At 40.9% G+C, this 11941-nt stretch overlaps 1 long non-coding RNA gene across 1 annotated transcript; it reads left to right on the forward strand.

The window, feature by feature from the left end:
- Window positions 1-1620: 1620 nt before the first annotated feature.
- Window positions 1621-11729, forward strand: LOC106030152 (uncharacterized). Its single transcript, XR_001203546.3, has 4 exons — window positions 1621-1958; window positions 2454-2511; window positions 3674-3723; window positions 11443-11729. It is a non-coding gene; the product is annotated as an uncharacterized lncRNA (long non-coding RNA).
- Window positions 11730-11941: the final 212 nt, after the last annotated feature.

Consider the following 11941-nt stretch of genomic DNA (forward strand, 5'->3'; position numbering starts at 1 on the left):
TTGGATTTGCCTTGCCCAGTGTTTTTCTCTGAAAAGCAAACAAATGCTTCTGTGATGTGAGGCTTGGAGTAGGGATGCGTACAGGATGAATGCTATGAAATAGAGCAGTTGAGAAAGGCATTGTTTTTTAAGTGTTGTATGGGCATTTGCCGTTGATAGGCTACTGGTGGTTTTCTTTTAATCTATGATCTGGGGAAAAGTAGCTGAAAATCAAGCTAGAGGTGATGCCCTCTGGGTTAAAGAGTATTGGATTCATAGCGTAGAGTCTTATCTTCCCTATGGGATGCTTTTTTTCACAGTAAAGTATGCAAACACAGAGCAGTCTTGAGATGGTAGTTACATCTGTCCTTACTCAAACAGAAGAATGTTTCTTCTTGAGAAACACCAGGAAAAAAAAGAAGCAGAGGACAAACAGAATAGAGAGAACTTTTTTTCTAAGGCATAAGAGGTGTGCAGTGGGTTGCATATATACTATGTGTTTAAAAACAAAACAAACAAACAAAAAAACACCAAATAAAAAATCCCAAAACATAAACTTCCCTTTTGATTGCTTATGTATGTTGGCCATAAAGGTGCTTTAGCACAACAGGGACAAAACACTACTGGAAAAGTCTGCGGGACTTTTCTTGAATGCCCGGAGAGTCGTCATAATGTGCATTCAGAAATGTAAATCCTACTCGGCTCTTTCTGAAATGAGATCTGGATTATGCTCTTTGGGGAAAGCCATGACCTCACGGGGTTTCTAAACTGCACTGCAGCTTTGCTGTGGTCTTTATTGTACACTGAAATGATGTGGGCAAAAGATCAAGGGAGATTAATCTGAAAAACATCCACTTTACAAGCCAATAGGGAATCAAATTATACACACTGGAGATGAAGAACAAATCTGTTTGTTAAAATGTGCTGATTTGCATGAAATGTTGTAATTTTGAAGAAATTTACAGAGCAATCTCTTTTTATTCTGTGCTGTATAATAGCTTCTCATTCTTATTCAAGTCTTGACAATTTGGAAGAAAAAGGACACGCTGAAAAATAATATGACAAGGCACATTCCCTTGATGGTGAATCTAGGAATTGACTTGGTACACAGGGGCCAACCTGTCTTCTTAATGTTTTTTGGAAGGGAAGAAGATAAAGAACCATATTTTATTATTTATGTAGAACAGATAGTTAAAAAATAATGTAGCCATCTCATAAAAAAGAAAAGAAAATGCAAGCCAGACTTTTTGAAAAAAAAAAAAAGAACGAAAGAAAAAAATAGAGAAATTAAGGATAGTTGAAGCCAGATTTGGATGTTCGATGAACAACTAAATTCGGGAGATTTAAATGCCTTCTGCACCTACTGAAACTCACTTTGCAGAGTGGATAATCAGTTTGCATATCCTACTTGGAAAGCTTTGATTTGACTCATGAAATGGGGCAGGCTATGGCATACCTGCTCTGGTTGGGAGGTGCATGGAGAGTCCTACTGACTTCAAGAGGAGTTGTGGGTTAAAGCTGTTCTGCAAAAGTGATGCAGTCTATTCAAAATAGTAATTTACAGTTTTGTGCAGAGAGAACATGAAGGAAATGAGAAATAAAAATCAGAAGAACTGCTAATGCTGGAGTAAAGCCGTCAGGCTGAGCTAAGCCAGTAAATCAAGGAGAAAAGTGCAATGCAAAAGTTTCATGTCAGAATATTGGTGGTTAAAATTACTCTGTTGCTGTTTAAAAACCAACCAACCAACCAAACAAACAAAAAACAACAACAACAACAAAAAACAAGGTGAAAATAAATGCAGAATTAAGCTGGAATGCTTTGTCGTCATGAGAAAGCAAGGAATGGAGAAGTAGGAGCTTCACAGTTCTGCTGTTGAAATTTAGGAACTTCCCAGAAATGTTGTAACTTTGCATGGTGCTATAGGGTCAGATGGGTTGTGGCAGCTGACCAAGGAGTAGCAGTCAGTCACTAATGTGAGGTAAGATGTATTACCTAGGCTTTCAGGCTTATGACAAGCTAATCGCAGCACAATGGTATGTGACCTGGACTTCTTCCTTGGTCATTGTTTGTAAGCATTGCAGGGGTGGGAATACATTTTTGATTGGTGCATTTGAGATTAGTTTTAATTCTCTTGGTTTAGCTGTGTATAAAACTACATTTTCCTGTAATTACAGAGCCAAAGAAGCTGCACCTGATCTGAAATGTGACCCTGATATGCAAGAATCCCTGTAGATATTTGCTCTTGCATTCCCAGCCAGAGGCCCTGAAACCAGAGCCTGTGTGCACGTGGCTGATGGGGTGCACATCTGGGTAGCACCTGGAGCCTCATCTGTCCCTTGACATCACCCATTCATGTCAACCCAGAAACAAATTGAGCCTGATTTTTATTCTCTCTCGTGATGGGTGGACAGGAGAACATTACTACTTTCTTGGCTTTTTCCACCCAAACTGTTCCTCCTTTGTTCTTGCACAGATTTAGCTGCCCTTATCTCCTGAGGTGGGAAGCTTGCCAGCCTCACTGCAGCTCTCTGGTGAGTCTTCCCAAAGGTTTCCTTCTGCCTGGTTCTCCCTCATTCAGACGCTTTCCATCATTGGTGAAGAACTGATTTGACAGTTTTCCTCCTTTCGGGCTGTGCTGACTGTGCCAGGCTTCAATAGCCCTTACTGCCTTTTTGGCTTTCACCCCAGTGATCTGCAGTCTGCCTCTGGAGCAGTCTGTCTTCTCTTTTCTCCCAGCACCATATACTAGCTGGGTTTTGTCACATCCAGCAGACACAACACAATGAACATTTCCATCACTCCTGTGAGGGAGCCTAGGGTCTGGACACTGGGAGCTGTGTGTCCGTGCTGGCATCCAGAAGTCAGGAAATTTGTGCACTAAGTATAAGGAGATGAAAATCCCCTCAGCCACTGTCTCTTGCCATTGGCTTTTTCCCCTTCCTTTCCATGGAGATGTATCTGTGTTCTCTGCCGCCTTCTCTGTTACTTCTCCCATGTTTTGTCTTCAGGTCAGTCCCCTGTTCCCCTCCCATCGGCTGTGTTTTTAGAGCGCTGCACTATGAGCAGTGTCGTGATTCTGTAACGTACTGGAGACTGCGAGTCCAACTGAAACCTCTGTAACTTATGGTACCGACAGGTACTTGACTTTTAAGGCTGTTAATCCCTCTTTTTGTTTACCTCCCATTCCACGTGGCCACGAAGTATGAATACCATTTTTCCCTTAGATTCATATTGATCTGGGTTCTGAATTTCTACTTATTTCTGTAAAAAGTAACAACAAAATCTTACAGACCTATTTCATCAGTAATAGTGCATGATAAGGAGCAATAAACCTGCACAGCACAGGTGAGCATAAATACCAATCCATAAATGCAGTAGTCACCCACTGAACAGGTAGTGCAAAGTCTTAGTTTTTTTCCAAATCTTATTTTCTCACTTCAATTGATTAAAAAACAATTTTGACAATGCAAGCCCTTCTGTTAAGACACAAGCTAATGGAAATATTGTGAACGAAGTATTGTCAGGTGTATCTGTGAAGTGTAGGAATCATCTATGGTGATCTGAACTGACTTTTCTAATAGGCAAGAAGATGGAGAAATACAGTTAATATATATTTAGAGGAGGGAAGAAAACAGATAGGGAAGGTAAATGCTTAGAGAAGGTGATGAATCCATAGTTACATTTTTCTTACAGATATGGGGGAGAAATCTTCACTGGATTCCAGTCTGTTGCCTAATGAATAAGTAAGTATTCGCTTCACGAGTGATGTTCCTGGAGGCTGGTTTGCACCCTTGCTCAGCAATAAATCCCATTAGCATTTGTTTTCATTAGAAATTTGGATAAGGAGGATGTTCTTAGGAATGACAATAAAGACATGAGAAGGAAATGCGGTTTTTTAGAGGACAGAACTGCCGAATGATTGTAAGTCCTCAGATTTTGTTATTAGTTTGTGTTTCATGTTGCAAATCTAGTATGATTGTCTAACATATCTTTAACTGCAAGGTGATAGTCCCGTTGTGAGAGCTCCTGAGCAGACATACTTGTTAATGCCACTTCCAAGTATTCCAGCCCACCACTTGGGAGTTTATTCTTGTTTCTCAATTTTCCACATCATTGCTTCTATACTTGAAAACATACACCAATATCGTTTTTCCTGGCATGCTGCTTGGTTAAAATACAACACTAGATATACAAAATATATCAGTGTATGGTGTATGACATAGATTAAAAAAAGTGTTTATAAACATATATATATATATAAGTTCATGACATAAATAAAAGATAAGAGCCTGTCTATACTCAAGAAACCGAGTGATGTGAAGTAATTAAGACCTAAAAATACGGAAAAATAAAATTAATGATCTTAATAGCATAACTGACACAGTGGAGTGATATTTCACTAGTATACTCATACCGGGATAGCTAGAAACCCGATTTCTGACCTGTGTAAATTGCTGTTTTTGGAAACCAATAGCAATGTCCTTGTGGGAGCTACATGGGTGAATGATGCTGCCTGTGGATGTGGGTCATAATGGAAAATTGTTAGTAACAGTCATCGGAAAGGAAAAGGAGCTGAATATTCTGGTCAATCCAAGTTCTTATAAAACCCTAATTATTCTTGTCAAAATCCAGACACACAAGTGAGAGAAGAGCTGTGGCCAGAAGATGAAATAAGTTCCTTTAAGCACTGTTCCTGTGGTTGAACAAGGAGACTAGAGGGTATTCAAGCTTCCTTTTCCCACCCACAGTACCTCCCATCAAAAAACAGTCATGCTCTTCCATCCTGCCTAGCTGAACCTTTTTTTTTTTTTTTTTCCCGACTCCTCCTTTGGCCCTGCAGTGCTGATCAGAGGAGGCTGAAAGCATTGTGATATTTGGGACGTGTCCGTTCCCAGGACTCTCTGAATCATCATATGATGCTGGCAGGCAGCCTTGGTGCAGATAAAGTTGGTGGGAGTCGGGGTAAAAGCTTGATTTTTTTTTTGTACAAACTCATTCTCCTTTGTTTGTGTCAAGAAGTGCTGAAAGGATGCCTAGGGCATGGCGGGTACTGTGGTGATGTTAGAAGACCCATCACAAGACCTCACTTGCCTAAGGGTAGCACCATGAGGACAGATGTAACCTGGGAGCAACTGGGAGTAGTCTCCAGTCAGCTTCATCTTCAGCTGAAGTTAGTCTTTGTGAGAGAGAGATTAGTCATTTGTTTTCTCTGCAGTCCTGAGGCTTTCTCTTTGCTTGAACTGCCAAAACGCTCCCTTGCAGTGAGTTGAATACACTTAGTATCCTGAATGAGATTCAGTGTGGTAGTACCCTCTTGGATGCCAAGCTCGAGATGCTCTCTTGCATCCACGTGAATGAGTGCATGCACCAAGTGGTCCTGAGCTGTCCCATTTGGGTACGGAGAGGATAAACTGTACCAATGTGGGATTTAATGCCAGTTGCAAAGCTCGTGTAGAGCCCTGGCTGAATACCTGCAGAGACGGCCAGTACTGATGTGACCAGTACATTGCTCTGACCATGGTGTGCTCAGGACCTACACGAGCTCGTTCAGAGCTATCTTTGTGCCTGGGTGTAAACCCCGGCCCCATGCTCTGACTGCATGAAAGATCTACTCTCTCAGTGTGGCTGACTGTGGATATGTGTACACTACATATACGGAGTCCAACTGAATCCTTGTTTTCTCTTGAACTATCTGTTGTTAACTATTGTTTTACTCAGGTTTTAATTAAAAATAAAATAAGTGCAGCATCTATTCTAACCAAAAACTGATTTATTTTTTACTTTTAAACCTAGCTAATAAATTTATAAATCTGCTTCTGCAATGTATGTACACTTTATGTCTTACCTGATGTCAAATATTTTCAGTCCTTCTGTCCAGTGGGAGTTGAGTACCAACTGCAGACCAGGGCTTCCCCCTTCTCTTGAAGGCAGTCACGGCACTGAAAACAGGACATTGCTTGTAGTATTCCATAAAGAGCACAACACACTCAATTTCAGCTTTCATTTTTTCTTTATAGCTAATCTAATAAGTAACAAGATGTGTGAAATAGTGCAGTTAGTTATGATCAGTGAACACTTCTTAAAGGTCAGGAAATGTCATTTTTTTTTTCCGGTTGTCACTCATAGAGGCTGGGTCACTGCTGTGTGTGAGTGAGAGACAGGCAAGGTCAACCTGGAGGGGGAAAAATCCTGGAGACTTCTGTTTTCTCCTTGAGGCAATCTCCATCATCATGAATGCACGTGTTACAGCTAATACTGCTGAAAGCTGGGGTGGTTATAAATATATATATTGCCGAAGGCCAAATTCTTGGTGTTGTGTGAAGCCCTTGGCAATTATGTGAAGTCAAAACCCATCGTAAAGCTCTCAGGTCAGAGTGGCCTTTGTGAATATTACCATGCTGCACAGCCATCAAGCCCTCCTATAAATTCAATCTTCAATGTAGAAAGGGAGCCCCATTATGGCATTTTTTGACAGAGAGGCATGAATTAATCAATTAATTAAATTTGGTGTAATAGGGTGATTTCAGGAGAGGGCCCTGTGGAGTCAGGAGCAGTAGGTACTGCATCTGGGAGTGTGAAGGCAGCAAATGCTCCCGTAATATTTTTGCTTGGGACATACTGTGCATTGGAGCCAGACCCCATGGCAAGGCAGGCTGGGGTTGGCAGCCCAAAGCGTAGCACACATGCTCTTCTTCAGACCCCTCGTATCAATCTGCCTGGTGTCCTGTTCAAAACATCTCATCAGTGTAAATGCTGGTGCAGGTTTATCATTTTTTCATACCAAGGAGCAGAGTTGCCTGAGGCATTTAGCAGGACTTGCTATAAAATAGGAAGTGTTGGGAGGGTTCGGGCAGCGTGGTGCCCCTTGGCCCTGACTGTTAGCAGATGCTGAAGGGGAAAACTTGTCCCACTGATAGACGTTATGGAATATTCTTCCTAGAAGGGAATTTGTCTCTTAATTTGCTTCTTAATTCAAAGCAATTACTGTGTTCTTATTCAGTAAAATACTTTTTTTTTTTTTTTAAATGTCTCATCTGTGGGATTTGGGGATCCTTTAAAGACATTTAGCCTTTATGGTGTCTTCTGACCCCATCTTCCCTAAGATAACCCCATGGGAAACCTTCTGCCACCCCACATAGAATATGTTACTTTCTGCTAGTTTATTTGTATATCCTGATGTTTATGTTTTCAGGGAGGGTAAAGGGCTAATTTCATGGCATTTTCTGTTTTTATACATCTCTTGTGTATCTTCTCATTCATTATTCTTTGAGTATCTTTTATCTTTCCGACCCTTAGTTAGAGGCTTTCTGTGCACCTAAATGTTTTATTTGCCCTTACTGTGTTTTTGGCTGCATTTTTCTGTGAGATGGGAGAGAAGCACTGTTTCCTAAGACAGTGGAGTCTTTAACCTTTTCAGTAATGATTTATGTAGCATTAATTACTGTATTCTTTATAGTTGGCTTGTTTTCCTTCCCCTTTGTTTCCATTGCCCATTTCTATTACATTTTTACTAAGCTATCACAGTGACCTCCTGGCCATGTCCTTTTGCAAGCATATTTACATATCACAGAACAGAATGCTGAGTAAAGGAAATCTGGCCACATCACTGTGATTGGGCTGCCTATTTACATAAAACAAATATTTAAGTATAGTCTGCAATTTCAGAGCTTTGCTGTAATACAAGTAGAATCAGATCTTTATTAAGAGACTGAAAAATCCAGTTATTTAACCACACTGCACTGAACTAGAAGAATATTCGATTTCAGACTGGAATAGGACTTCATGAAATCTGCAGCAGAGTGATACTGGCAGGGTTTTTAATTTTTCATTATTTTTTTCTTTTGCTGTTTGCTTGTTTGCTGACTCTACTTACCAAAAGCAACTAGGAAAGAGCATAAGGAACTGAATTGTAGTGTTAATTCTGTATTTATTTGTGATTAAATTGCTTTCCTGTGCTTTGATTTATGAGGAAGGGGAAGCATAAATGGGTGACTAAGGGATTCAGCTGCAAAACTCCCCTTAATTTCTGTGTCTGCTGTTTGGTCGAGCAGTGCAACAGGCTTTAAACTTCTTCAGTGGTGCCCACAGTATGCTGAATATGATAGAAAATGTTGTCTGGTTTAACTCTGAAGAGCTTACAGTCTAAGCAAGACAACAACAGTAAGAATTAATTACTGTATATGTAAGAATAAATTAGTGTGTGCGTACATATATATATATAATGATTAACAATGCTGTTTACTCTTTTTCTGTGGAACCTGTGAGAAGAAAGAGTTGTTGGAATGTGTATGCACAGTGGCTGAAGACTACAGTAGGGAAGGGTCTCCATGTTCTCCATCCAGAGAAGCTGTGGATGCCCCATCCCTGGAGGTGTTCAAGGCCAGGCTGGGTGGGGCTTTGGGCAACCTGGTCCCTGCCCATGGCAAGGGGGTTGGAATTAGATGGTCTTTAAGGCTCCTTCCAACCCAAACCATTCTATGTGTGGGAGATGGGACAGATCACTAGCAGATTGTGGTGGTATTTCACAGCTGATGTCCTCAGCTGCAGACTGTGCAGTAGTGGTGGTGCTGTGACCAGGTAGTGCTGACTAAGGTGCCTAGATCACCTGCCCAGGTGCTGATCTGTGATGTACTAAGCAGTGCAAGCAAGTAGAAAGGACTCTTGGTGATGTTAATGCATTTCAGTGAGAGGACACAAGACATTTATTTGGGTGGCAAAACAGTTCCTTCTGTCTCGTTGTTTGCTTGTACCCATGCAAAAAAAAACCATCTGCAGTGTGATGAGGGACTGTGGTCACAATGTACAGAGGACCGTGGTGAATTCGGTCACTAAATGCCTTTCTAGGAAGCGTGCTCTGTCTCAGTGTGGGACCTGTGGCGTGAGCCTTTGTGATCTGCTGTGTGGTTGTAAAGGACTCTGTGGTTTTACAGTCCAGGGGCAAAGCATTGGCTGTTCTCCAGGAATGAAAAAGCTCTCGATGAGTGTTGAGTCTAGTCCATGGGTACTCTCAGTAGCCAGGTCATAAGAGGTTTGGAGAAGTGTCTTATTCTCCACCAGTCAATGACGATGTTTGCTCCCACGGCTCCCGTTTCAGAAGCTGGTGCAGAATTACACCGTGCTGATGGAACCATTGAGCATTTCCAGAATAAATTTAAGAAGCTCAATATTCTCTTGTGTTTGGATTCTGTTTCTAATTTATATTTCTGAAATAGCTTCTTCTTTTTCTCTCTCTCTCTTTCCTTCTTTTTCTCTCTCTTTGTTTTAAAGTATTATATATTTTTTAGCACCTTAGGCTGCTGCCTGTTTCCATTTTACCATCCTTTGGCTCTTTGTCTTAGTGACGGTAAAAAGGAAGAATGCATTGCATTTGGTCCTTGCCTGTTAGTTGTGTTTGTTTACTTGCTGGTGAATTATGCTGACATTTCCCCCTCGGGAGAACTTGCCTGCTGTACTGCAAGATGCACTGTTCACCTATGAACATTACCTGGCTTGATGTGTCCGCAGGGCCAGTTTTCTGTATATGGAGAGGCCAGAAATGAAATAAAATCACAAAAGAAAGCAAGGAGAAGAAAACAGAAGTAGGCATATTCTGTAGCATAACTTTTCTGCATCTATTTGTGTTGCAGAGACAGAAAGGCAAAGTTGTAAGAACTCTTTTTTTGAAACCGTTGCTAGAGAGTACTTCTGTTGCCCCACATGAATATTTTCTGTGATGTGACACACAGAAATAACAGTTGAGTAAGCCACGGTGTTTAATTTTTCACTTTTCCTAGCCAGGCCATATTTTATGGTTTCTATGAAAAGTGCAACATAATATCTGTGTAGCCTTGTGGATTAATTTGCTTTCTTCTGGGCTGTGCAATTTGACTAAGAAAAGATGTGTTTTTACAACTATTAGTTTGGTTATAGATCATATCTAAGAACTTATATAATATTGGATGTCACTAATCATCATTTAGAAGAGAACATTATTCAGACGAGAACATGGCAGCAGCCCATTGACTGTAGCAGCTCTGAGTTCCTGCATCAGTATAACGCTTAAACTTGTGCTTCATTTTAAGCACCCGTAAAAAGTATCATTACCTTTTTAATGTTCATTCTTAAACAACACTCAGTGACCCCTTACAATTCAGGATGAAGGCAAAGCAACCGTGGAGCCTGCCTGAAGTTAGGCAAGAAACCAAGGGCAAAGCCAAGACTTTCTGACCCATGCTCCTGGCTGGGTGCTGTTGCTTGCATTGTTAGCTGCTTTCTTTCAGCTGAATGGAGCTGAGTTTATGTTGATGTTTATTCCACTGTCGTACAACTAAATTCAGTCATTTGACAACTTTCATTGCATGCCAAGTTATTGTTGCATTTCAGCTTTTGAAATTTAGCCGCTTCTTCTGCACCCTTAATAACTGCTTGGAAGACAGAGAGTCCTTACATTTTCCTTGTGGAAACAGTTGCTTGGTTTGATGGAGGGAAAATGCATCATGAAATCAGATGTTTCTAATTGCTTCTTGTTTCAGGAGTTTCTATTGTACACTGAAAATCATCCTTAATGCATGAGTAAGCCTGATGAATAGATAGATTTGAAAAACATTGACTCAAAATAAATCTCTCTTGGAAGAGGAATAATTGTTGACTAATTCTCGTGGGAGAGAGATACGAGTTTCTTGCAGGCTCTTTGAACAGTAAGACTTCAAAGAGGATCAGTGAAAAGTAAGAAAGGTGCACTTGATTGTTTATTCTTTCTTGCCATTAGGGCATCTGTCTCATTAGTGTTAACAAGATTTCATACTGTCCTCAGGGAGACAGGTACCTTCCAAGAAATGCCTATAAGGAAAAAAAATAATCGTCCTAAGTGCCATAGGCTGAAGCGTATGTAACTCATAAATCCTCAGCTGACATAATAGTTCCTGAGGCCTTTTCTTCAGAGAGAAAGGGAGAACAAATGCTATGAGGCAAAGTAATCGGTAAATTGAAACAAGCTGTTAGAGGAAATTAATATTTTTGGGCAAGGGTTTGTTGCACGTGAAGGTGAGACTCGGCAAGGGGAGGACGTCTCTTTAATTACTGATGGGGTGCAATGCCTGTGTGTTTCTAACTCAGTGTCCCCTTTCTGGCAGTGTGGCATAGCATCCTGCAGCAGCAGGGGCACTGTTCCTCTTCATGGGCCCTTGGGTTGTGCAAACCAGCTGGCAGAAAAGCATGGAAATACCAGGTTTTGTACGGCCTTGCAGGGCTGGGGTCTGGAAAATGAAGTGTGAGAACTCCAGAGCTTGCAGGATTTAGATCCAGATATATATAAGACCTTCATTTTCAACCAAGTCCATTAATTTTGGGTGCCTCTAGTTTTAGTTGCTCAATCTGATACGCTTCACTTGCACCCAGGAAAAGCAGACTCCAAAAACGACTGGGCCTCTGAAAATGTTTGTCACCACTGTTTGTTTTCATGTAAGTTGGTGTCTGTTTTTCAGGGAGAGCATGGAAGGAGCAGACATCTGGATTGCCTGTGACCAGGACAATGCGCATGGAGTCCTCCCTGCAGGGACTCTTGCAGGGTCTGGGGGCCGCTCATCTGGAGCTGCACAGTTGTACATGGAGTGGTTGGTGACATCACCTGCAGTGTAGTGAGCAAATGCATCACTCCCTGCTTCCTTCTAGGTCAAAAATGAAAAGATAGCTAATTAAATCATGCTTTTAATGCTATTTGAATTATAAAACAAAAACGAACCATTTCTGGTGTATTTTTTTCATTAATTCTATGTCATAAAATGTAATTTAAATGACTTAAGTATCCCAACCAAGTCATTTTGCTAATTATCATAACACAAACATAAAGACAGTATAAATATATGTAAAACCTCACTTGAAATTTTCCCTGACACTGCCCCTCCACAAATACTTGCTGAATGCAGTTAAAAACATGACACTAAGCCTGTTGTAACCTTGTTATAACCCTTTATTCTTTGTGCA

This window comes from Anser cygnoides, chromosome 2 (assembly GCF_040182565.1).
Source record: "Anser cygnoides isolate HZ-2024a breed goose chromosome 2, Taihu_goose_T2T_genome, whole genome shotgun sequence".
Taxonomy (NCBI): Eukaryota; Metazoa; Chordata; class Aves; order Anseriformes; family Anatidae; genus Anser; species Anser cygnoides.